The following is a 24,872-nucleotide window of genomic DNA, read 5'->3' on the forward strand; positions in this document are numbered from 1 at the left end:
TTTTAATAACACATAAACGTTGTTTATGGGCAACAGTGTACCGAAAAACAATGAATCGTTGGCGAGTCTTTTAAATCTTTAGCCCATCTAGAAATGCAATATTTATGGACGTAACTATCACAGACACTTGATTGCAATATGCAGCAGAAAAAACGATGAGTATATTCGGTGCCAGAAACTTGATTCTGGGCCCGAATTAATCTAGAAGAGTAAATCTGAGGAATTAATTGTCACACCTCAGGTTTACTTCTTCAGGTTCTCGACATCGCTTTAAATATTATGCTAATTAAAGGCCTCTGTATTACATAAGAAGCACTGCAAGATGCTCCAAGCAACATAGTTACTTATGAAACGGAAGCGACCCTCTCCCGAAATGTTTTTTTTGTATTTGTTATTCATTAATATGACACTTAGATTAAAGAAATTGCAAACAGTATTAACACAAATTTGAATTAGCCTACTCTTAAACAAGAACGAAGTCGTCGTCTTTCTTTATGAGAATTCTGCGATTCTAATAATTCCGAATTCCAAGTTGCAACTTTTTCATCGTACCTCTAAAACTATCCATACAATAAATTGTATAGGTAATTTAACAAAATTTAATCATAATAACACTAATTTAACTTCACTAAAAAGCGAAAATACATTACTTAATAAGAATAGTAATTTCTACCAAACTGCCTTTAGAACATATTTACCTGATTTTAATTTCCCGGTTAACTTTGCACATGGCGTCTCGAGTCCCTAATGTACGCTATATACATTAACTTAAATAATACTATCGTGAAGACTCTCAATCACCATCATGGATTCTGCAGTTTTCATACCAGAGACTTCTACTTCCACTTTTGCAGAGAAGACTCTCTCCCTTTTTCATCGGTAACTTATTATTTCAAAACCAAAATCTTAAAAATAACTCTTATTTTTAAGATTCAAATCTCTAAACACCATGGAATTCCTCACATATGTAATAACAGTAACCAATATTTCTGCATAGCACGTTGTAGGCAGATTATCGAAATTGTTATTATGTCATATTATTTTTTCGTTTTCGATTGTGAACAAAAACTCTTTATCATGGCTTAAATGGTTAAATAATATGAGGTTAGGGATCTTGGAGTGTTAACAGACAGTTGAAGTTCACGAGCCATGTGGCTAAGATTGCAAATACAACTCAAAAGATAATTGGAATGCTGAAACGAACGTTCACATTTAAAGATAAGGATGTTATTTTGCCTCTTTATAAGACCTTCATAAGACCTCACTTCGAATATTGTGCGCAGGTCTAGTTTCCTGGTTTCCTTTGTGATTCTGATATATTGGAGAGAGTGCAAAGGAGAGTGTTAAAATGATATCAGGATTGTGGAATAGTGATTATAAAGACAGGTTGAGAATTTGTATTCTCCAGACGCCAGCATACAAGAGAAAGACGGGTAATATGATTGAGACACAAACTTCTAACAGGGTCATACAGGATTTCAATTGATGGAATTTTTCAATTTATGGAGGGTAGAGAAAGGACGAGACGGCATCCTTGGAAGCTGAGAATGAAGGCCGCCAAGAAGATTGTGAGGCCTAGATTTTTCTGTCAAAGGGTGATGCGTGATTGGAGTGGATTGGCATTGGATGTTGTGAGTGCAAGCAGCGTGAATGAATTCAAGAATAAGTATGATAGCTGGTCTGTGTAGTATGTGGCCTCGCTCGATGAGCCTCTGACTACCTGGAGGTCTCTCGTTTTTTTTTTTTTAAACTGTAATAAATTTTATTTATCATCATACAGAATATTTACATATATACAATAAAGTATACTATTACATTTTATGTTCGGTACAAATTTGAGTACAGTGATTTTATAAATATAAAGGTACATTTTTTTTTTCAATATCAATATCGTAGCTTATTATTATACAGCCTATTTACATCTTAATATTTTTTTTAATTTTTATAATCTATTTTTATTGATTGCTAAAATATTTACACATACAATAATCATCTTCAGTGACATTGCAACTTATAATTTTACAAAATTTTACAAAATGTAGAAAATGCAGCACTAATTGCTGCATTTTCTACATTGAATTTCAATTAAAATTTTTAGTAATACTTTTTTGCCTCTATATTATGTATTTACAACACATGTTCTTCTAATATTAACAATGAAGATTATACAGAAATTTTGTATAATAATAATAATAATTTTTTTAAAATTCCATCCTTATTTTATTAAAATTATGATTATATAATCTGATTACATATTTACAATACATAATATTACAGGGTTTTTTTTTTTTTTTTTTTTGTAACTATGAAAATCGTACAGGTTTTTCTTTCTTTCTGTATGATGTATTAATTTCTTCCTTTTGGAGGCATTTCTGATTTCTTCTTCGAAGCTTTGCAGAGCTTATCTGAGGAAGATAATAGATGGAGGTGTTTCGTGGTTATGTTTCTGTACTGGTCGCAAACCAGGTGTGATTTTACTATTTGTCGGTAAATTGTCGGTAAAAAACTTGGATTTGGACATGGTGTGTTTGTCTGTGTCCTTGTGCTGGTGTTTTTTGAGAGCGGTTTGTCATAGGTGTGTGTGTGTGTGTGTGTGTGTGTGTGTGTGTGTGTGTGTGTGTGTGTGTGTGTGTGTGTGTGTGTGTGTGTGTGTGTGTGTGTGTGTGTGTGTGTGTGTGTGTGTGTGTGTGTGTGTGTGTGTGTGTGTGTGTGTGTGTGTGTGTGTGTGTGTGTGTGTGTGTGTGTGTGTGTGTGTGTGTGTGTGTGTGTGTGTGTGTGTGTGTGTGTGTGTGTGTGCGCGCGCGCGCGTGCGTGCGTGCGTGCATATAGCGCCTGTTTCAGCTAGGTTTCTGTCGTCGTACGGCAGTTTGTTTATCATGTCAAGTACGTAGAAGTTTCAGGTGGCTTTGTGTAGTGATGGTTGTACTTATATGCTATGTAGTTTGTTGACTGTAGTCTTATTATCTGATATGTTGTTCTGGTTACTTTATAGGTTACTCTATTAATATGACTGTGTAGTGGCATAAGTGTTTCACCATATTTTGTGTTGTGTCCGTGGTGCTTGCATAAGTGTGGGTTGTTCCCGGAATATCAGTTTTCCCATTTTATCTTACAACCATTGTAACCTGTAAAGTCTGTAGTCTGTGCAGAATGCATATGATGTGATTGCGTATCATAAAATGTTTCACATAATTCTTTATAGATTAGTATTTTTATGTGTTTTGGGGCAATGTCTTTTAATTGGTATAGTTTGCTTGCTATTATCCTAAGCTTGGTGTGTAGGTAGTTTGTATGACTATTCCAACTGCGATCAGCATCGAAGTGAAATCCAAGATAGCGTGTTGTTTTCACCTGTATGATGGTTGTGGTTTTACTGTAGGTTCAGCGCTTTGTGTATAGCAGGAAGAATGTCTGATAGTGAGATATTTAGTTTCTATGGGCAGGGTTTCGGGGTTTTTGAATATTATTATCTTTGTTTTTCCAGAGTTTATATATATATATATATATATATATGTTTCAAATTGTGGAGAATTTGTGATGAATATGTGGAGAGTTTGTGATTCACTATGCTCTCCATGATTTGGTCGATTACAGATAACGTGGCGATTGTTCTGTAATTACTTATAATATTTATTTTCCTATGTTTATGTATGGGTGTGATTAATACAGTCTTTAGTGTTTCAGGTATGTGTCCAGTTTCGAAGATTTTATTTAACAGTTTTTGCATAACTGAACACAGGTTGGTTCATTGGTGGGATTCAAATTATTTAACAACCGGTTCACTGCCCTAATGACCATTTTAAGTATAAAAAAAACGATATATCGAAAGTTAGTTTATTATTTCATAGAGTTAATACTTAAATAAGAACAGTAAAAGAGGTACACAAAACTAGATTATATTATAAGAAAGAGTTTTAAAAAATATTAAATAATATCTGACAAAAACAATAAGACTGTTATTTAAGATATTTCCATATTGCTTCTTGATTGGCGTCCTCACTTACAATTTTCGTCGCTTTTAACCGAGTATCATTAACCATCCTTTCACTGTAGGAGTATGATTCCATTCCTTTAGAGGTAGGCCGATTAGACTAATAGTCACTGTGTTTGATATATTAGAAACAGTTAGGCGACTTCTCCTCTCTGAAGATATTATGTTCATCTTTGAAAAACCCCTTTTCGCTTCTGCTGAACTTACAGCAATTGTTCACTTGTCAATTGTCAACTGAACTTATCAAGTAAATCAGTTATAAAATACATATTTTCAAGACAGGCAGCCATATCTAAGTACTTTTTATTTGAATAAAAATAGTGATGTAGCGCTGGATAAGCGCGCCACACAGCTTGGTTGGCCTTAAACTACAGGCAGCCCATCTTGGTCCCCAAACTCTACCAATCTTTATAATTTCAATTCCAAGTTGTTCGGATATTTTGGAAAGTTCAATTTGGTTCTTATCGGATTGATGAAACTAGTATATATCTTATCAATAAATATTTTGTAATGATTTACTTGCTTTATTTCCTTTACCGGATCTAAAATAAGATGGAGGCGGTGGTTTAAACAGTGCCATATTATTATGTTTGGAAACTCTTTTGCAATCCTAGTGCTCACTCCAGATTTTCTCCCAAGCATAACGCTGGCACCATCGGAGCAAAATCCTATTAATTTTTTTTCTAGGTAGTTCTTAGTAAGCCCAACATTATTTAAACTTTCCATAACTGAAGAACATATTGTCTCTGCATCTTGTTTTTCCAATTCAACTAGTTCAACGAAAATTGTTGGTGATGTAACTGAATCCTCAACTTTTAGGAAAAGCATAATAACTGGATTTCAGGATATCGTTGAAGCTTCGTCAATAATCAAACATATCTTCAGATTAAGATAAAAAGCCAAACGGCTATTTTTTCTGGCGAAGTTAATTAAATTAATGGGATAAAAATCCCTTATTATTTTACAGCCAGTATGTGAAACTCTGAGATCGAAAACTACCATCTAAGAGTTTCATGCCGAAGAACTATCGGCGAATCCAAGCGTAAGTGAACACCTGGTAGTACAACACCAAGGCAACTCGGAGCAAAGATGGAGCAAGCTCCCTCAGTATGCTTGATATTTTCTCATAATGTAAAATACAGCTCCTAGGAGATGTAATACCGCCTTACATTATGAGGAGATGTCATTACCCAGACCGGTTTCAACCTTTTTTGAGGTCTCATCAGTGAGCAGGTAGACCTGGATGATGACATTAAATTTAAGTGAAAAGAACTTACATACCTTCCATATACGAATGCCAGAAAGGTGTACACATATATTATATTATAACTAAGATATAAAGCCAAACGGCTATTTTTTCTGGCGAAGTTAATTAAATTAAGGGGATAAAAATCCCTTATTATTTTACAGCCAGTATAGTACTTTAAGTATTCGCTTAAACTTTGATATCATCCAGGTCTACCTACTCACTGATGAGACCTCAAAAAAAGTTGAAACCGGTCTTGGTAGTGACCTCTCCTCATAATGTAAGGCAGTATTACATCTCCTAGGAGCTGTGTTTTACATTATGAGAAACTATCAAGGACAGTGGGGGAGCTTGCCGGTGGTTTCATGGTTATGTTTCTATACTGGTCGCAAGCCAGGTGTTGATTTTACCGTTTGTTGGTACGTGCATGGAAGACTTCAACTGCTATTACAGTTTAACTTCTTTTTTTTTTCCTTTTTTTTTGCAAGTAGGGTTGGAATTAGACATGGTGTATATGTTTGTTTGTGTTCTTCTTGTAGTGATGGTTTTTGAGAAAGGATTTGTCATAGGTGTGTGTGTGTGAGAGAGAGAGAGAGAGAGAAACAGGAATTTCTCTAATTTTCATTCTCGCTATAATGTTAATATAGTGCCTGTTTCAGCTCTCAGCATGTTCCTAGGTTTCTGACGTGGAACGACAGTTTGTTTTTCATGTCAGGTACATAGAAGTTTCGGGTGGCTATGCCGTGGTGATTGTTTTGTACTTATATGTTATGTAGTTTGCTGACTGTGGTCTTGTTATGTGATATGTTGTTCTGGTTACTCTATAGGTAGGGCTGTAGTAATGTTTTAACATGACTGTGTAGTGGCATGAGTGTTTCACCTTAAATATTTTGTGTTGTGTCAGCGCTTCCTGCATAAGTGTGGGTTGTTCCCAGAATATCAGTTTTACCATTTTATCTTGCAACCATTGTAGCCTGTTAAGTCTGTAGTCTGCGCAGAATGCGTATGATGTGATTGCATATCTTAAAATGTTTTCACATAATGCTTTATAGATTAGTATTTTTATGTGGGTTGGGGTAATGTCTTTTAATCAGTATAGTTTGCTGGCTATTATCCTAAGCTTGGTTTGTAGGTAGTTTGTATGGCTATTCCAACTTTGATCAGCATCGAAGTGAAGTCCGAGATTGCGTGTTGTTTTCACCTATGTGATGGTTGTGGTTTCAGGTTCTGTGCTTTGTGCACAGAAGGATGAATGTCTGATAGTGAGATATTTAGTTTCTATGGGCAGGGTTTGGGTTTTTTTTTAATACCATTAGCTTTGTTTTTCCAGGGTTTATACAGGGTGTTCGGGATAAATTTGACATATTTATAATTAATTATATTTTTCCGTAAGTTACATGTATTAACACACACTTCTCTTCATTTAAAAGTTTGGACCCTTCTTCATTCATATACAAGATGTCAGAAAGGATGGATAGCTGGAACCCACCTGAATCATGGAAGAGAATAACTTGTATCATGATGATTCGTGCCCGCCATCAAAATAAGGATATTACGACTGCTGCCCAATGCTCCCTGAATACAGTAAAAACAATCAGGCATGAACTAGAGACTTGCAATGGTGACTACGAGGATGTAGCAAGAAGAAAGATCCCTAGCAGACGATCTGATTGCGTTCGTACAGCAGAATTCCTCGCAAATCTGCAGGAACAGGTGTTGAAGAACCCTGGCATTGGAATTCGGGCTTTGTTCGTGGAGTTGCTAACTGTAGTCAAGCCCTGGATAACAAGGGTAGCCAATGGTAGGCCGTATGTATGGCAGCAGGATTCGGCCCCTTGCCACACCTCTGGGAAAAGTCAAAAATGGTTGTCTGAAAATTTCTACGACTTCACCAGTCCAAATGTGTGGCCTCCCAACTCCCCAGACCTTAACCCCATGGATTATTTTGTATGGGGCGCAGTTGAAAAAGACACCAATCGCACTTCCAGTAATACAAAAGCCCAGTTAATGGATAAAATTAAAACAGTTTTTGCGGCCCTTCCCAGGGAGACTGTAGCATCAGCTTGTTCGAGGTTCCGAAGCAGAATTGAAGCTGTGATCGATGCTAATGGTGGTTATTTTGAGTAAATCTTGTTGATAGTATTGTAATTAACTCTGCCTGTAATGTTTTTTTGTCAATTCATTAAATTTAATAGATACAAAGAAGATTTTCTTTTTCCTTACGAAACTGTCAAATTTATCACGAACACCCTGTATATATGCCATTTTCGGTTAACCAGTTAGTGATTTCATTGATGTCGTGTTGCTTGTTTTGTAAGCGATATTTGCGTTGTTGTGAATGGATACTACGGCCGTGTCGTCTGCACACTGGAAGATTTTACTTTTTGTGGGAAGGTAGCTTATGTTGTGTGTGTATATGCTAAATAGAATAGGAGATAGGACAGCTCCTTGCGATGCTCCACAAGTTACCTGTACCTCTTTGCTGTACGCTGATCCTATACGTGTGGTGTGCTTTCTGTTTTTCATGTATGCTTTAAACCACTGGAGTAGACGACCTCCAATTCCGATATGCGTTAGTTTCGTTAACAAGGTTTTGTGTGATAGTGTATCAAATGCTTTTCTTAGGTGAATGAATACCACTAATGTTATTCTGCTTTTATCCAATGCAGCGTTTAATAGGTCTGTGAAATCTTCCAGGAGTGTTGCTGTTTCTTTATTTTTTTGAAAGCCATATTTTGTTTTGGGTATGATTTGAAATTTTTCAACGTATGTGAGAGTTTGTGATGTACGATGCGCTCCATGATTTGGTTGATTATAGACAACATGGCGATGGGTCTGTAATTACTTATAATATCTATTTTTCCATGTTTGTGTATGGGTGTGATTAATGCAGTCTTTAATGTTTGAGGTATGTGTCCCGTTTCGAAGATTTTATTTAACAGTTTTTGTATAACTGGAAGTAGGTTGGTTGAGTGTTTCTTGATGTCTTTTGATCTGATTTCGTCTATCCCCGGTCCTTTGTTAGGGTTAATTTCTTGAATTGCCAGTGATAGTTCTTCTTTTGTTACTGTGGGGAACCACATCGACTAGGTTGCTCGTGGACCTAGTGGAGAATATTTGTTTGTGTGAGTAAAGGTTGTTTCTTGTAGTTTTTGGACAGAGTTCACGAAGTGCTGATTAAAGTTGTTTGCCAACTGTTTGAGGGATTTTGGGCCGCAGGCAAAGCTGTGTTTTATTGTTTCTGTCGCAGTGGTTCTGTGTATATTGTCCAGCATCTCATTAATCAGGTGCCAGGTTTCCTTTATGTCATTCTGAGCTGTTGTTAATTTGTTGCTGCAATAGTTTCTTTTTGCTCTTCTAATCTGGATTGTTAGGAGATTCCTTTTTCTTTTGTATTCAGCATTTAAAGCGATATTGTTAAGAAATTTCCCTATGGAAACTTCTTAGGTTGTTTCCATAGGGAATCTTTTCTTTGTATGTCTGTTAATATGTTGTCTGTTATCCATGGATTTTGTTTCATTTGGGGGCGCATTTTTATTTTTGTTAATGCTTTGTTATATATATTGTTAAATGCAAGTTTAAGATTATTATATACAGCTTCAGCAAAGTGTAAAGATGCTACCAGCATCCAGTCTGTTTTTCAGATTTCATCGTATAGTATTGTTTCGTTAAGAATGCTAAAATAGTGTTTTGTAGTCTCAGTGAGTTTTATGAGTTCTGTTTCAGTGTGTAACTGTAATGCTGTGAAATAATGGTCTGCCAGTTTGCATGTTATGACGGCTCCTGTGTGGCTGTTTTGACGGGTAGGATGAGGTTGTTGTATTTCCGATAATATCTTCTGGTTTATACGACTGTATGGATTGGGTTATGTTATATGCCGATAAGAGGTCTAGGTATTGTTCTGTGTTGTTACTTATGTTCTTAATGTTTATATTAATGTCTCCTATTATTATCAAGTATTCTGAGGCGCCTACCTCCGTGGCTGAAAGCCATCTATTGCGTTTAATATCAAGGAGTTTTCTTGTTCGATGTTTTTAATTTCGATACCTAAGTTTTCTGCATATTCTAATGTATAGTTTATTTCTGTTACTTATAGTTTATGCTTGGTAAATATTATTATACCACCGCTTCATTTTGTGTCTGCAGTGTTTGTGTTGTTGGAAGTATGGCATTTGGTAGGTGGATGCCTTGTAATATATGTATTATATGTTTACATATAATTAATACATTACATGCATTGATTTACATGTGATACGTACATTAAATACATTTGGTTACATATGATACATCTTGAATGTGAACTAATTTCTCTGCCTTCATCCTCGAAGCTTATGTATAAGCTTATCTGAGGATGACACCAGTTGATTATTATTTATTGTTTTTTTTTTGCTGTGTTGGAAAGCTACGAAATCTGTGATTGAGAAATTCGCGCGCGCGCAAGCACACACGCACACGCACGCACTCACACACACACACACACACACACACACACACACACACACACACACACACACACACACACACACACACACACACACACACACACACACACACACACACACACACACACACACACACACACACACACACACACACACACACACACACACACACACACACACACACACACACACACAATAACTTGGAATGTATTGATGCGTCGCTGAACTGGAAGCCAACGAATATATTGTGTTTCATTAAGTATGTAGAGTATTTTGGGTGCGTGTTTCTTGTTCATAGTATGTCCTTAGAGCTCTTTAAGGTTTCTTTATTCAAAATGTAATTTGTTTATCATGTCTGGGATGTAGAAGTTTCACGTGACATTTCCGTAGTGATTATTGTATTTATATGTGATATAATTAATTGTCTGAGGTCTTGTTATATGGTATGTATTTCTGACTGTCCTGTAGTTGGCATCCAAATAATGTTTTAGCAAAGCTACATCATGAGATAAATGTTTTTCTGTCATTATTTTGTGTTCTGACATTGTGATGTATATAAGGTCGTTATTTACTCTTTGTTCCCAAAAGATCAGTTTTATCATTTTGTACTGTAGCGACATTAATCTATTTAATTTGTAGGGTGTGTACAGAAAGCATGGATTGTTATAGCGTATCTTAGTATATTTCGGTATAGTGCTTTGTATATTAGTGTTTTTAGTCGTATGGGAACTATGTCTTTTAACCTGTAGAGTTTGCAACTTATTGTTCGGAATTTGTTGTGTAGATGATTTATGTGGCTATTCCAGTTCATATCTGCATCGAAGTAAATTCGAAGGTATCGTATTGTTTCAACCTGAGTGATTGTAGTGGTTTTGCTGTTCTGTGTGTTTTTTTATGTTTTTGAAAGTGGATGTTGGATGGTTATATATTTGTTATCGACTGGTCGAGTCAGTGGATATCTGAATATCATTAATTTTGTCTTTTCTGAGTTTAGGTGTATCGAGTTTTTCGTGAGCCAGTCTATGATCAGATTTATGTCATGTTGCATATTTGTTTGGGCTATGCTTGCGTTATTATGGATGGATATTATTGCTGTATCGTCTGCGTATTGGAATATCTTACCTTTGAGTGGTAGCTGATTAATATCGTGCGTGTAAATGTTGAATAGTGCTGGGGAGAGTACAGCTCCCTGTGGTACTCCACAGGTTACTGGTGGCTCTCTGCTTCGGTTTGACCCGATACGTGTGATATGCTTTCTATTTTGAAGGTAGTTTATAAACTACCCGTGAAGAGGCCTGTCTATTCCAACATGCCTCGGCATTTCTATCAAGGTTTGATGTGTGAGTGTATCGAATGCTTTAGTTAGATCAATAAAGACTACCATGGAAATTTTGTTTTTGTCTAAGGCGGTATTAATTACGTCTGTAAAGTCTTCCAAGAGAGATGTTGTTCCCTTATTATTCTGAAAACCATTTTGTGTTTTGGGGATAATATGAAAGGTCTCTGTGTATGCTATGAGTTTCTTCAGTATGATCTGCTCCATAATTTGATTGATAATTGTTAATGTTGCTATGGGTCTGTAATTGCTGATTAAATTTGTTTTTCCATGTGTGTATATGGGTGTGATTATGGCGGTCTTTAGCATACTTGATATCTGTCCTGTTTTAAATATTTTATTTATTAATTTTGTTTGGTGTGATTTGATGTATTACAGGGAGAAGTTCTGCTTCTTTTATGGTTGAAAACCATAATGTCTGTTTTGATTGTGGTCCAATTGGAGGGTCACGTTTTGCGATTGGGGGAATATTTCTGTGAAGTTCGTGGATGGAGTCTGCAAAGTATTGGTTAAAGTCATTTGCTAGTTGTTGGATAGGTTCTGTGTCTTTCATGAAGCTGTGATTTTATGGTTTCGGAGGCGGTGGTGTTGGGAACACAATCTAGCATCTCATTGATCAGATGCCAGGTTTGTTTCATGTTGTTTTGTACAGAAGTTAGTTTGTCTCTGTAGTAGTTTCCTTTTGCATTTCTGATTTGTGTTGTAATAATAATAATAATAATAATAATAATAATAATAATAATAATAATATATATATATTTTTTTTTATTGATTGCTAAAATATTTATACATAAAATAAACATCTCGTGTGACATTGCATCTTATAATTTTACAGAGTTCGGCACTAAGTGCTGCAATTCCTACATTGGATTTCAATTAAAATTTTTAATAATACTTTTTTGCCTTTATATTATGTATTTACAACACATGGTTTTCTAATATTAACAATGAATATTAAACATAATTTTCTGTTTTGTATAATTTTTGTATTTATTTTTTAATTTTTTAATTTTTTTATTTTTATTTTTAAAGTTTGAGAAAGAGTGATTATACATACAAATTTCTGCATTTGCTTATAAGGATTACTTGTTGATGAGTGAGGCAAGTTAATCCCACCTACTTCGAAGCTTGGGTTAGCTTTTATGAAGAGAGTGGGATTTAGCCTTCACTATTTGTGTTGTTGTTACTGTTTATGTATGGGATGTAGGCATTGGATGGTAGTGATTTGTGATGTGTATATTAGTGTTAATGGTTTCATAACTTTGTTGGAATATTTTCCAGAGTTCGTTTTTTAATGTTCTGTAGTTATCTACGTGTTTTAACTTTCTTGGTAGGTTGTTGAGTTGCGTGGGTATCTGATGTGATCTCACAAAAGAACCGTATGAGTTGTTGAAGGGTGTGGGGATGTAAAGAGTTGTTGTAGTTCGTGTTATACGATATGTGTCGCTGTTGTTTCGATAGGTGATATTGAAGTAATTCCTTGTTAATGTCATGTAGAGTTTCAGATTTTGAATGCTCAGAATTCTGTGTATGGCCATGTGCTTGTCGGATATTGGTTGTTGCGTGTAAGGTGTCCAGATCACTATTGACACGATTTTCCTGTGTAATATTTCTAGTTTTATTAGGTGGCTGTTTGATGTATTTGCATAGACTGTTATTCAATATCTGAGTAGAGATTCGCAGATACCGTGATATAGGAGTTTTTTTATGTTTGGTGCAATAATGTCTTTAACTTTGAAGAGTTTTGCTGCGATGATCCGGAGTTTGGTGTGTAGGTATTCTACATGTTTTGTCCATTTAAGGTGGGAATCAATATAGAGACCGAGGTATTTTGCATGTGTTACAGGTTTGATTTCGGAACATTGGCAAGTATTTTTGTTACTAATGCAGCGGTATGTGTGACAATGTATCGATAGTGATGCGGGGCGTATGATTCTTAGGTTGTGTATTATTAACATCTGTGTTTTGGTGCCGTGGATTAGAATTGCGTTTTGGTGGAAGTATGTTGTGATTTCGTTTAGGTCTTGTTGTGCTTTGCAGAGAGCTGTGTTAATGTCTGTGTGGATTGCTAGTAGTGCAGTGTCATCTGCGTGTTGAAATATTTGACTTCTTATGGGTATGTTATGAACATCGTTAAAGTATATGTTGAATAGAGTGGGTGATAATATGGCACTTTGAGGTACACCGTGTTTTACTTGTATACTCCGACTGTGAGATGTACCTATTTTTGTTACTTGTGTTCTGTTTGAGAGGTAGTTCTTGAACCATGTATGCAGTGTTCCTCTTATACCTATTGAGTATAGTTTGGTGAGTAGTATGTCATGTTCAAGTGTGTCAAATGCTTTGGTTAGGTCCAGCAGTATAAGGACGGCGTACTTGTTTTTGTCGAGAGCTTTGTTTATAGTGTCGGCGATGTCTTCTGATAAAGTAATGGTGCTTTTTGTTTTCTGAAAGCCATATTGGTTTTGTTAGATGATGTTGTACTTCTGTAAATAGTTCTGTAGTCTGGTGTGTGTTTTTTTCCTAGAATTTTGAGATGACTGGTAGTGTAGCTATTGGTTTGTAGTTCTGAGTATCGTTTCTTTTGCCATGTTTGTATATTGGCGTAATTACTGCAGTTTTTAGTTGTTGTGGAATAATGCCTGTGTCGAATATTATGTTCCATAGTTTCAAAAGTATTGGATTTATTTATTCAAAGCGTGTTATAAGGTCTGTGAGTCTTATTTTATCTATTCCTGGAGTGGTCTTTGGTTTTAGTTGTAGGATTGCTTCTTTCAGTTCCTGTTTTGTTATGGGTGGAAAATACATCGTCTGTTGTTAAGTTTGTGTTGGTAGTGTTTTGTTGATCGTTCGTAGTTTGTCTTTTTTGAGTTGTGTGATGTTGTTTTTGAAAGCATGGTTGAATGAGTCTGCTAGTTCCTCTTGGTTTGTCTCCTGATCGAAGCTTTTTGAATAAAAACTTGTGCTGAAGTTTTCTTTTTTCGGGTTACTAATTCGTTGAGTGTAGCCCACGTTTGTTTAATGTTGTAGTTATATTCCATTAATGTTTGGAAGTAGTAGCGTCTTTTTGCCCTATGAATTTTTGGAAGTAGTAGCATCCTTTTGCCCTATGAATTTTTGTTGTTAGGTTATTATGTTTTTGTATAATGTTTATAATTGTGTGTGTTACTGCGTGACGTTTTAAGTTTTTTCCATAGATTTTCTTTTACAGTAATAGTGTTTAGTATGTCGTCATTTATCCATGGATTGTTGTCTGTTTGTCGCCTCGTTTGTGTAGGTTTTGTTGCTTTTTGTATATTTCTGTGAAGTTTAGTTGAAAATTCTCGTATAATGTTACAGGATCGTTTATTTTAAGTAGCGAATTCCAGTCTGTATTTTTACTTGGTTATCGACAATGCTCTTTAGTATGATCGAATTTTGTCGACTTTTGTGGTCGTGGGGGGTGGTAGGAAACATAATAAACGAAGTTTAGACAAAGTAGTGATCGGCAATTTTTACGTTAATCACTGATGATGTATATGTATGGATGGGAGCCCGTATGCTGATATGATCAATGCATGATTGTGTTACTGAGTTATTGAGTATTTCTTCTCTTGTTGGGGAGTTAATGGTAGGGTTTATGTTGTATATCAAGATATGTGTTAGTGGTCGAAGGAGCGTGGTCAAGAGTATTTATGTTAATGTCTCCTATTAGGATGAGCCTGTGTGTTGTACGCGGTTCGATGCTGCTTAGCCATGTTTCTAACTCGTGAAAAAAACTGAGTGGATTATTATCTGGGGGTCTGTATATTGTTTTTGTTGTGTATTTGATACTATTGTGGTTATTTGTGAGTTCCAAAGTTAGTGTTTCCGCATGTTCCAAGTGAGTTTGTTTTTTCTGTCACATTCTATTTTTCTTTGATAAATGCCACAATGCCACCTCCTCTTTTGTTTGGTCTACGTAAGTTGTAGGTTTGATAATTATTTATGTTGTATGCGTAAATTTCTGTGTCGTTTATTGCAACTTCGGTCAGTATTAGGGCATCTATGTTTATCATGGTATAATTGAGCTGTGTTACCAATGTAAGCCAGTGTTTTTTTATACTTCTTATGTTTGTGTGTATGATAGCGAAGTTGGTTTTGGTGGAAATGTTGTCTGACCATTTCTTCAAAGAGTCAAAGACCTTGAAGTTTATGTTGCTTGACTGATATGTTCGCCTATATTTGAGATCTCTATTATATCGTTTTTAAATGAGTTCTAATCTTATTAAGGATGTGAAAAGTTAGTGTTTTATATTGGTAGGCTGTGTAAGTCGGATTCACTTGTAATTATGTATACTCGAGTGTTTTCATTCTTTCTCAAAAATATCTGGGAATTCTTTGTCCACAGGAACTTGTAGTTTTTGTGTTTTTGTCTTCCTTGCTTGGTATAGAAGATTTTTGAAGTGTGGAGTCCAGTGTTCCGTTATATAGATTGGTGTTGGGAGTTTCTTATCAGTTAGGATCGTTGTTATCGGCCTTGTTTTCTTGCTTGCTGTAAGAATGGAGTCTCTCAGATTTCTGTTGGTAAAACGAGCGATGATTGGTGGCGGTCTCTCTTTATTTTTTTGTGGGCCTCGGTTGATATAGGTGACATCTGTGGTTGCGATTTGAATTCCAATTTTGCTGCCGATCAGTTGCATTATGTTGCTTAAGTCTTCTGTATTTTCTTTCGTTATTCCCTCAATTTTAAGTTCTTTTTTTCTTTCTTTTTGTAGCATGTGTTCCATTTGACACTTGAGTGTGTTTACTTCTTTCCACAATTCTTGATTTTCGCGTTGGAGTGTTTCTTGCGTTTCTATCGCTACCGTTAATTTCGTCTTTATTTCTCGCACGGTTCCTAACATATCTTCAGTGGTTTCGTTATTGAACTGTATGTAATGTACATACTCCTCGAATTTTTTGTTAATTTGTTCCATGTGTGCATTTAATAAGTCTTTCACCATGAGTTTAAATGAATGAAAATTATCTGTAATTTTAGGATCCGGAAGCGGCTTACCTTGATGTGCGTCGTTACTTTTCTTTGGTATCTGGTCTTTGTTCTTCGTTTTCTCACGGCACTTTTGACATCGCCATTCGGTCCGTTTCACGGCTCCTTTTGCTTTCCACATGATTTCTGAGATCCCTGAACAGTGGAAGTGCTGTTTTTTGTTACATCCGGAACAATGCGGCCCGTCCCCTTCATCGCTTAATGGTTTATTGCATTTGTTATAGCTCCTTTTGCTTCAACTTCGTTGTCTCGGTGACCTTTAGCCTTTCTTCCCGTTAGCGACTATAGTGCAACTTTTAAAATGGCATCGTCCTTTGTTCTTCGTTGGCTGGTGACTGCAGTACACTCTGTGAACTTCCAACACTGAAAATTTGAATCTTACTTATCCGATTTTGGTAATTTGAACGTCCCTGTCTTCAGCGTCAGTAGAATTAAACAGTAGCACTTTCAAGTTAGAAACATGAGTTAACACTTTAAACCTATAAAACTAGGAGCAGCGATACAGCGTACGTGCATCCATTTGCCTACACAGCGCCCTCTATGTTATTATTATTATTATTATTATTATTATTATTATTATTATTATTATTATTATTATTATTATTATTATTATTATTATTATCATAATTAACAAACCTACAACTTATGCAGACCAAACAAAAGAGGAGGTGGTATTGTGGCATTTATCAAAGAAAAATACAATGTGACAGAAAAACAAACTCACTTGGAACATGCGGAAACACTAATATTTGAACTGATAAATAGCCACAATAGTATCAATTACACAATAAACACAATATAAAGAACCCCAGATAATAATCAACTCAGTTTTCTTCACGAGTTAGAAACATGGCTAAGCGGCATCGAACCGCGTACAACACACAGGCTCATCCTAATAGGAGACATTAACATAAATACTCTTGACCACACTTCTTCAACCACTAACACATATCTTGATATACTAAGACAGTACAACATAAACCCTACCATTAACTCCCCAACAAGAGAAGAAATACTCAATAACTCACTAACACAATCATGCATTGATCATATCAATATAGGGCTCCCATCCATCCATATACATCATCAGTAATTAACGTAAAAATTGCCGATCACTACTTTGTCTCAACTTCGTTTATTATGTTTCCTACCCCCCCCCCTCCCACCACCACAAAAGTCGACAAAACTCGATCATACTAAAGAGCATTGTCAATAACCAAGTAAAAAATACAGACTGGAATTCCTTACTTAAAATAAATGATCCTGTAACATAATACGAGAATTTTCAACTAAGGTTCACAGAAATATACAAAAAGCAACAAACCCTACACAAACGAGGCGACAAACAGACAACAATCCATGGATAAATGACGACATACTAAATACTATTTCTGAAAAATAAAATCGATGGAAAAACCTTAAAAAGCCACCCAGTAACACACATTTACAAACCTTATACAAAAACACAAGAAATAAACTAACAACAAAAATTCGTAGGGCAAAAAGACGCTACTGCTTCCAAAAATTCATGGAATATAACGACAACATTAAGCAAACATGGGCTACACTCAACGAATTAGTAACCCGAAAAAAGAAAACTTCAGCACAAGAGTTTATTGCAAAAAGCTTCGGTCAGGACACAAACCAAGAGGAACTAGCAGACTCGTTCAACCATGCTTTCACAAACAACATCACACAACTCAAAAAAGACAAACTACCAACGATCAACAAAAAACTACAAACACAAAGTCAACAACAAACGATGTAATTTCCACCCATAACAAAACAGGAACTGAAAGAAACACTCCTAACACTAAAACCAAAGACCACTCCAGGAATAGACAAAATAAGACTCAGACTTTATAACACACTTTGAACAAATAAATCCAATACTTTTGAAACTAGGGAACATAATATTCGACACAGGCATTATTCCACAACAACTAAAAACTGCAGTAATTACGCCAATATACAAACATGGCAAAAGAAACGATACTCAGAACTACAAACCAATAGCTACACTACCAGTTATCTCAAAATTCTAGAAAAAATAACACACACCAGATTACAGAAGTACAACATCATCTCACAAAACCAATACGGCTTTCAGAAAACAAAAAGCCCCATTACTTTATTAGAAGACATCGCTGACACTATAAACAAAGCTCTCGACAAAAACAAGTACGCCGTCCTTATACTGCTGGACCTAACCAAAGCATTTGACACACATGAACACGACATACTACTCACCAAACTATACTCAATAGGTATAAGAGGAACACTGCATACATGGTTCAAGAACTACCTCTCAAACAATACACAAGTAACAAAAATAGGTACATGTCACAGTCGGAGTATACAAGTAAAACACGGTGTACCTCAAAGTGCCATATTTTCACCCACTCTATTCAACATATACTTTAACGATGTTCATAACATACCCATAAGAAGTCAAATATTTCAACACGCAGATGACACTGCACTACTAGCAATCCACACAGACATTAACACAGCTCTCTGCAAAGCACAACAAGACCTAAACGAAATCACAACATACTTCCACCAAAACGCAATTCTAATCAACGGCACCAAAACACAGATGTTGATAATACACAACCCAAGAATCATATGCCCGCATCACTATCGATACATTGTCACACATACCGCTGCATTAATAACAAAAATACCTGCCAATGTTCCAAAATCAAACCTGTAACACACGCAAAATACCTCGGTCTCTATATTGATTCCCACCTTAAATGGACAAAACATGTAGAATACCTACACACCAAACTCCGGATCATCGCAGCAAAACTCTTCCAATTTAAAGACATTATTCCAGCCAACATAAAAAAAACCCCATATCACGGTATCTACGAATCCCTACTCAGATACGGAATAACAGTCTATACAAATACATCAAACAGTCACCTAACAAAATTAGAAACATTACACAGGAAAATCGTGTCAACAGTGATCTGGATACCTTACACGCAACAACCAATATCCGACAAGCACATGGCGATACACCGAATTCTGAGCATTAAAAACCTGAAACACTACATGACATTAACAAGGAATTACTTCAACATCATCTATCGAAACAACAGACACACATATCGTATAACACGACCTACAACAACTCTTTACATCCCCACACCCTTCAACAACTCATACGGTTCGTTTGTGAGATCACATCAGATACCCACGCAACTCAACAACCTACCAAGAAAGTAAAAACACGTAGATAACTACAAAACATTAAAAAACGAACTCTGGAAAATATACCAACAAAGTTAAGGAACCATTAACTCTAATATACACATCCCAAATCACTAGCATCCAATGCCTACATTCAATACATAAACAGTAGCAACAACACAAATAGTGAAGGCTAAATCCCACTCTCTTCATAAAAGCTAACCCAAGCTTCGAAGTAGGTGGGATTAACCTGCCTCACTCATCTACAAGCTATACTTACAGGGTGTCCCAAAATTCACGCATGATTTAAATTTAGCGCCATTTGTGCGGTAAAGTGTTGCCAACGAGAAAAAAAAGACAGCCTGACAGCTGACAGTTCAGGGTCATTAAAAATGACCATACACAGCAAAGAGAGTTCGTTGAATGGATTATGGAACAACAATAAGTAAATGCCTATTTTTCGAACAAAATCATCTTCAGCGATGAGGCTCATTTTCATCTTGATGGCTTGGTTAATCGACAAAATTGTCGCATTTGGGGTTCAGAAAATCCACGAGTGATTGTTGAGAAACAAATGCATCCACAACGTGTCACTGTTTGATGCGGATTTTGGGCTGGAGGCATCATCGGTCCATTCTTCTTCGAAAATGCGGCTGGTAAGGCAATAACAGTTAATGCTGCTCGCTATCGCGACATGATAATCCAGTTTTTTGTGCCTAAATTGCAAGATATGGATGTGGACGACATGTGGTTTCAACAAGACGGTGCCACATGCCATACAGCCCGATAAACAATTCAATTACTGCATGAGTCATTTCCTGGTCGTGTAATTTCCCGTTTTGGTGATCAGAATTGGCCGCCCAGATCATGGGACTTAATGCCGTTGGACTTTTTTCTTTGGGGTTTTTTGAAGTCTAAGGTTTATGCCAACAAGCCCACTCCTTGAAGGAGGAAATTGAGCGCTGTATCAACGAAATTCAGCCACATTTATGCAAAACGGTCATGGAAAATTTCGACAAAAGAGTGCGTATGTGCCAGCAATGCCGTGGAGGCCATTTACCCGATATGCTATTCCATGCATAACCCTATACTGTATACTTTATGAATCAATAGGAATTACAATGTTTAATTAAAAACCTGTGTTTTCTATCAAAATTACTTCTTGCGTGAATTTTGGGACACCCTGTATAAGCAAATGTAGAAATTTGTCTGTATAATCATTCTTTCTGAAACTTAAAAAAAATAAAATAATAAATAAATAAAATAAAATAAAAAATTATACAAAAATTCTGTATAATCTTCATTGTTAATACTAGAAGAGCACGTGTTGTAAATACATGATATAAAGCAAAAAAGTATTATTAAAAATTTTAATTGAAATCCAATGTAGGAATTGCAGCACTTAGTGCTGAACTCTGTAAAATTATAAGATGCAATGTTACTCAAGATGTTTATTGTATGTATAAATATTTTAGCAATCAATAAATATATTTATTTATATTTAAAAATTTAAAAAATAATAATAATACTTCATAAGTATGCTTTGATCGTAATGTTTCAGAATAGCAATAATTTTTTTTTTTTTTTGTATCTGTTATCATAATTTACGCAATTCATATCGCAATGTCAATATAAGGATTGTAAATGAGTGAAATAATTAACAAATTGAAGTATAAATAGCTGGCCAAATAAGCAGACCCATTACAATCAGCTTAAGTCATCCAGCAACATTTCGCTAATAAAATTCCACTGACCAATCAAAATGTGGAAAAACGGGAAAAAAAAGTTTGTTGCTATAGTACAGTATTTTTTGTTATGCAATATTTTGTTACTGAGAAAGACGCAAATAAAACTTGATTCGCAGGGTTATCAGCTTCTGTCGTCAGCTGGCAATCCTGTTTTCTAGTTCGTAATTCACTTTTTGAGCAAAAATCCTTTCAATATCAAACACACTCCAAATTTAATTGACAGGCTCCGTCCAATTTAGTTAAATGGAATAAACGTCTCAAACTTTTAAAATGTTGATTCTTTATCAACATTATAATGTAGTGTACTTCGAAGATATTTTTCAACCTCATCTAGCAATGAAGGCATTCCTGACATGCAAGTCAAGTGATATTTCAGATATGGTGGTAATTATCATATCCGTTAATAAAATACGGACTAAGTGTTTACTAATAAATATTTCTCATGTGAACCGTTCTTGCCGCCTTCGAGAAGGAGCAATTTCAGAGGCGAGTGATATGGAAGTTGTTTCTCACGAGGATTCTAAACTTCTCTAATGGTGCAATTTGAAAAGTACAAATAAGTTGGTTAAGTTTCCATATTTAGCATCAAGTATCAGACTAATTGGAATCTCAAGTGATTTTAACCTTCTTTCTTCATATCGAATGGAAAATTAAAGAAGTGTCACGCGCTGTTCACAGTCAGAAGCATATGAAGCATAAACGGAAGATAATAAGTTGAGATGGCGAAGTGAAAGTTAAGTGAGGCGTTCTTAATATAAATGACACTATTGGGAGTGAAAGAAAGTTTCGAAAATGCTTAAAAGAAATGCTATTATTCAGGAAGTTCATGACTTAGTAATTCTGAATAGTTTAGAAGAGAGTGAGAGAGAGAGAGACTGCGAACACAATTTGGGAGGATTTGTAACTGTTCTAGTGATCATTTGGCAATTTGATGTGAATATCCCCCTACATTACGGTAAGATAATAGTAAAAAGAAACACATAATCTCTGTTTAAACAAATGAAGTGAAGGAAAGATCTGCATTCCTGCTCGCAGAAATACGTCCTCAAATTCTGGTTTGGAAAGCTTGAAGCACGTTTTTGCCACTATTTATAGAAACTCCGTTTCTACCCTGTGTAGAAACTTCATTGCCTTCCGAGCATGAGAACTGTCCATTTTCTCCAGGAAAATACAAGCCATTAGCGGAGATGATCTGGTCACGCGAGTTGAAAGGAATGATGGCAACACCATTGTTTTATTGAATTATTAAGTCATCATCATCACCATTATGTTCATTAATGCTAATATTGTCACATTTTTTTATTTGTAAGACGTCTCCATAATAGCAACTGAGACAGAATAAATGCTTTGCTTGAATGCGTGCCATTTATCAAGATGAAAGCATGAAAGGAAATTTAAAAAGAAATTCTTAAATATTCATTTACTTTGCAAACTAAAGAGGTTTAACTTGCTGTATCAAATATTGGTGCTATGACAACATGAAATAAGTCATTCACTGTTATTTCATATTTTTCTTTTACCCAATAAACGATATTTGCAAACCTATAGCCCACTTCAAGCTTCCACTTATCTGGATGGTGGTTTCATCCGGGAGGATTCAATTCATCTATCACAATACAATCACAAATTTCCCACGGTAGGATTCCAACGAGCAGTCTGTTGGTTGGTAACAAGTACGCCAACTAACAGAAGTCAGTAAGCTGACTTCTACGTCCCTTAAGAAGTCATCATGTTCTTCAATGCTCATATCCTTCCAACCAGGCGGTTTTTGTAAGATTGACAGAATGGAAGAAAATATCGCATATGTGCAGTATCAAATATGCAGGCTATTTCATAAACATTTCAGCTGACTGCAAAATATTTGTAGACCTAAAAGCGACTATAGAGATAGTAGCCATCAAACTCCACTTAATACTAAAACTACATTCCGAATTAAAATGACTCCACCGTACCTGCGCATCTGGTGACATGGCAAATATATAGAATTAGTTCAAAGTCCTTTTAGCAGATCACCGGAGAGGAATTTTATCGGAGTACAAATTTTGTGGCCATTACCTTCTCCATAAGTCATTCTGTTTAATGGCCCAGATAAGATGTACCCCCCCCTGCACCCCACTGCTTTCAGAACCCCTTCCTGTGGTTCCTTGTGAGCCTACGACTTGCTCGCAGAATAATGAACAATATGTGGAGATGTAGAATTAGAATTTCGTGAGAAACTGAATCTTCTTTGATCGCAAAGTTGCTTCTTCAATCAAACGCAGATCCTTTTATTGTGCACAGATTCAAGATTATTCATAGTTAGGAATGCACTTAGTTTTTCACAGATGTTTATAGTTTTGACGAATGGTTTCATGATTGAAAAGTGATCTGAACTATCGTCATTAGTGCACATGAAAACAGGAGATGACTTCATTTGTTTGTCGACATTTTACTCTACTTAACGAATTTAAGAATGCTTAAATTAGTTAAGTAGAGTAAAATTACAGAATTTGGCTACAACATTAAGCCGTTTCTTGACAGATATTTAATGACATGTATTCTTATAGTATTCTATTCTATATATTATATAGAAACTGTGCAAGGCTACAAGAATCTTAACTCATCTTTAGTTGATAATCCCAAATAAACGGTGCCAAACACCGTTTATTTGGATAGACCCTGATTCTTGGACACCAAGACGCGTTGTGATTGTGATTCTTACAAGTAAATGAAGCGAATGGTAAAAACCTCTTCGAGCGCAAAGGACTTTATGTTCACTTTTCTCCTGAAGATGTTATAATTTCTAATGTTGATCTCGAATCAGTTATGATGCTCGTTTACTTACGTAGAATTTCGTCCATCGTTATTTGTAACATCTAGCATAGCCGTCAATGGGATGAAAGAAATGTGAGTTGTATCGTGTGGTCCTCGCAAGATAACGCATTGTTTGACCCTTCTGCTATTCATAGAAGCAAAAAAAAAAGAAAATAAAAATGATGCACGATTGTATTGTTCTGCAGCATCTCTATTCACTTATGTTTTCGCCCACAGTGACTTCTCTGGAAATTGAAAAAGCATGCAAAATTGATTTTTAGATGGATTTCATGTGGGTTGCGAAGAGTCAGGTGTTTCTGACAGAGTTCAATACATAAAGGGTTGAACATTTTAATACTAAACAATAAATCTCTGAAAATGCTGGAAAATAAAATTATTGAACGTTTTATATAAGTGTGCGAAATATCTTTGAAGAATGCATTCGTCACACCAGATTGTTAATAAAAATAGTGATATTGTTTAAAAGTGTTCTTAAGCTGATTACTTGCTTTCACCCCGGATTATTTTCAAATTCGTGATGCAGATGTGGACTTAGTTCTGCATTGTATATAAAATTCTGTTTCTAAATACTCTATTTTTAGTCTTTAATTTTCTTGAAAGAAAAAAAATGAAAATCTGCTGATAAAATTAACCTGGAGCCCACCAGTTTGGGAATTATAAAACGTTTATGTTCTTTCAGATGGTTCAGAGTATGCTTCATACTATACCTAGTTCATGCTGTGCCTAGTTACTTGTACTTGAAGAAAGAAGCGTCAACATTTGTTTAACTTAAAAATAACTCTGATGTTACTTGATATTAATCGAAACCACAGGTTGTTCGTTCAAATTTCTCGTCTTATTTGCATCCGATTTTGCTTGTTTCTCATCCCCAGAAATAAGCAAACAATACACCCGACAGGCAGACATAGTCCGTCGGCCTCTCGTCATAATCTACTCGTTTCTTTTATTGTTAATGAACCCTCTCCATTGCGCAAGCGGAAAGAATTTGTCCTTCAGGTCGGACGTCAGGTTTTTTAATTTTCGAAACAGAAATGCTGTTTCCAATAAATGTGTCCAATAAATTTGTTACTGATAAAGAAATATCGT

This window comes from Typopeltis vanoorti, chromosome 16 (assembly GCF_054136105.1).
Source record: "Typopeltis vanoorti isolate ZY-2024b chromosome 16, IOZ_Tvanoo_1.0, whole genome shotgun sequence".
Lineage (NCBI taxonomy): Eukaryota > Metazoa > Arthropoda > Arachnida > Uropygi > Thelyphonidae > Typopeltis > Typopeltis vanoorti.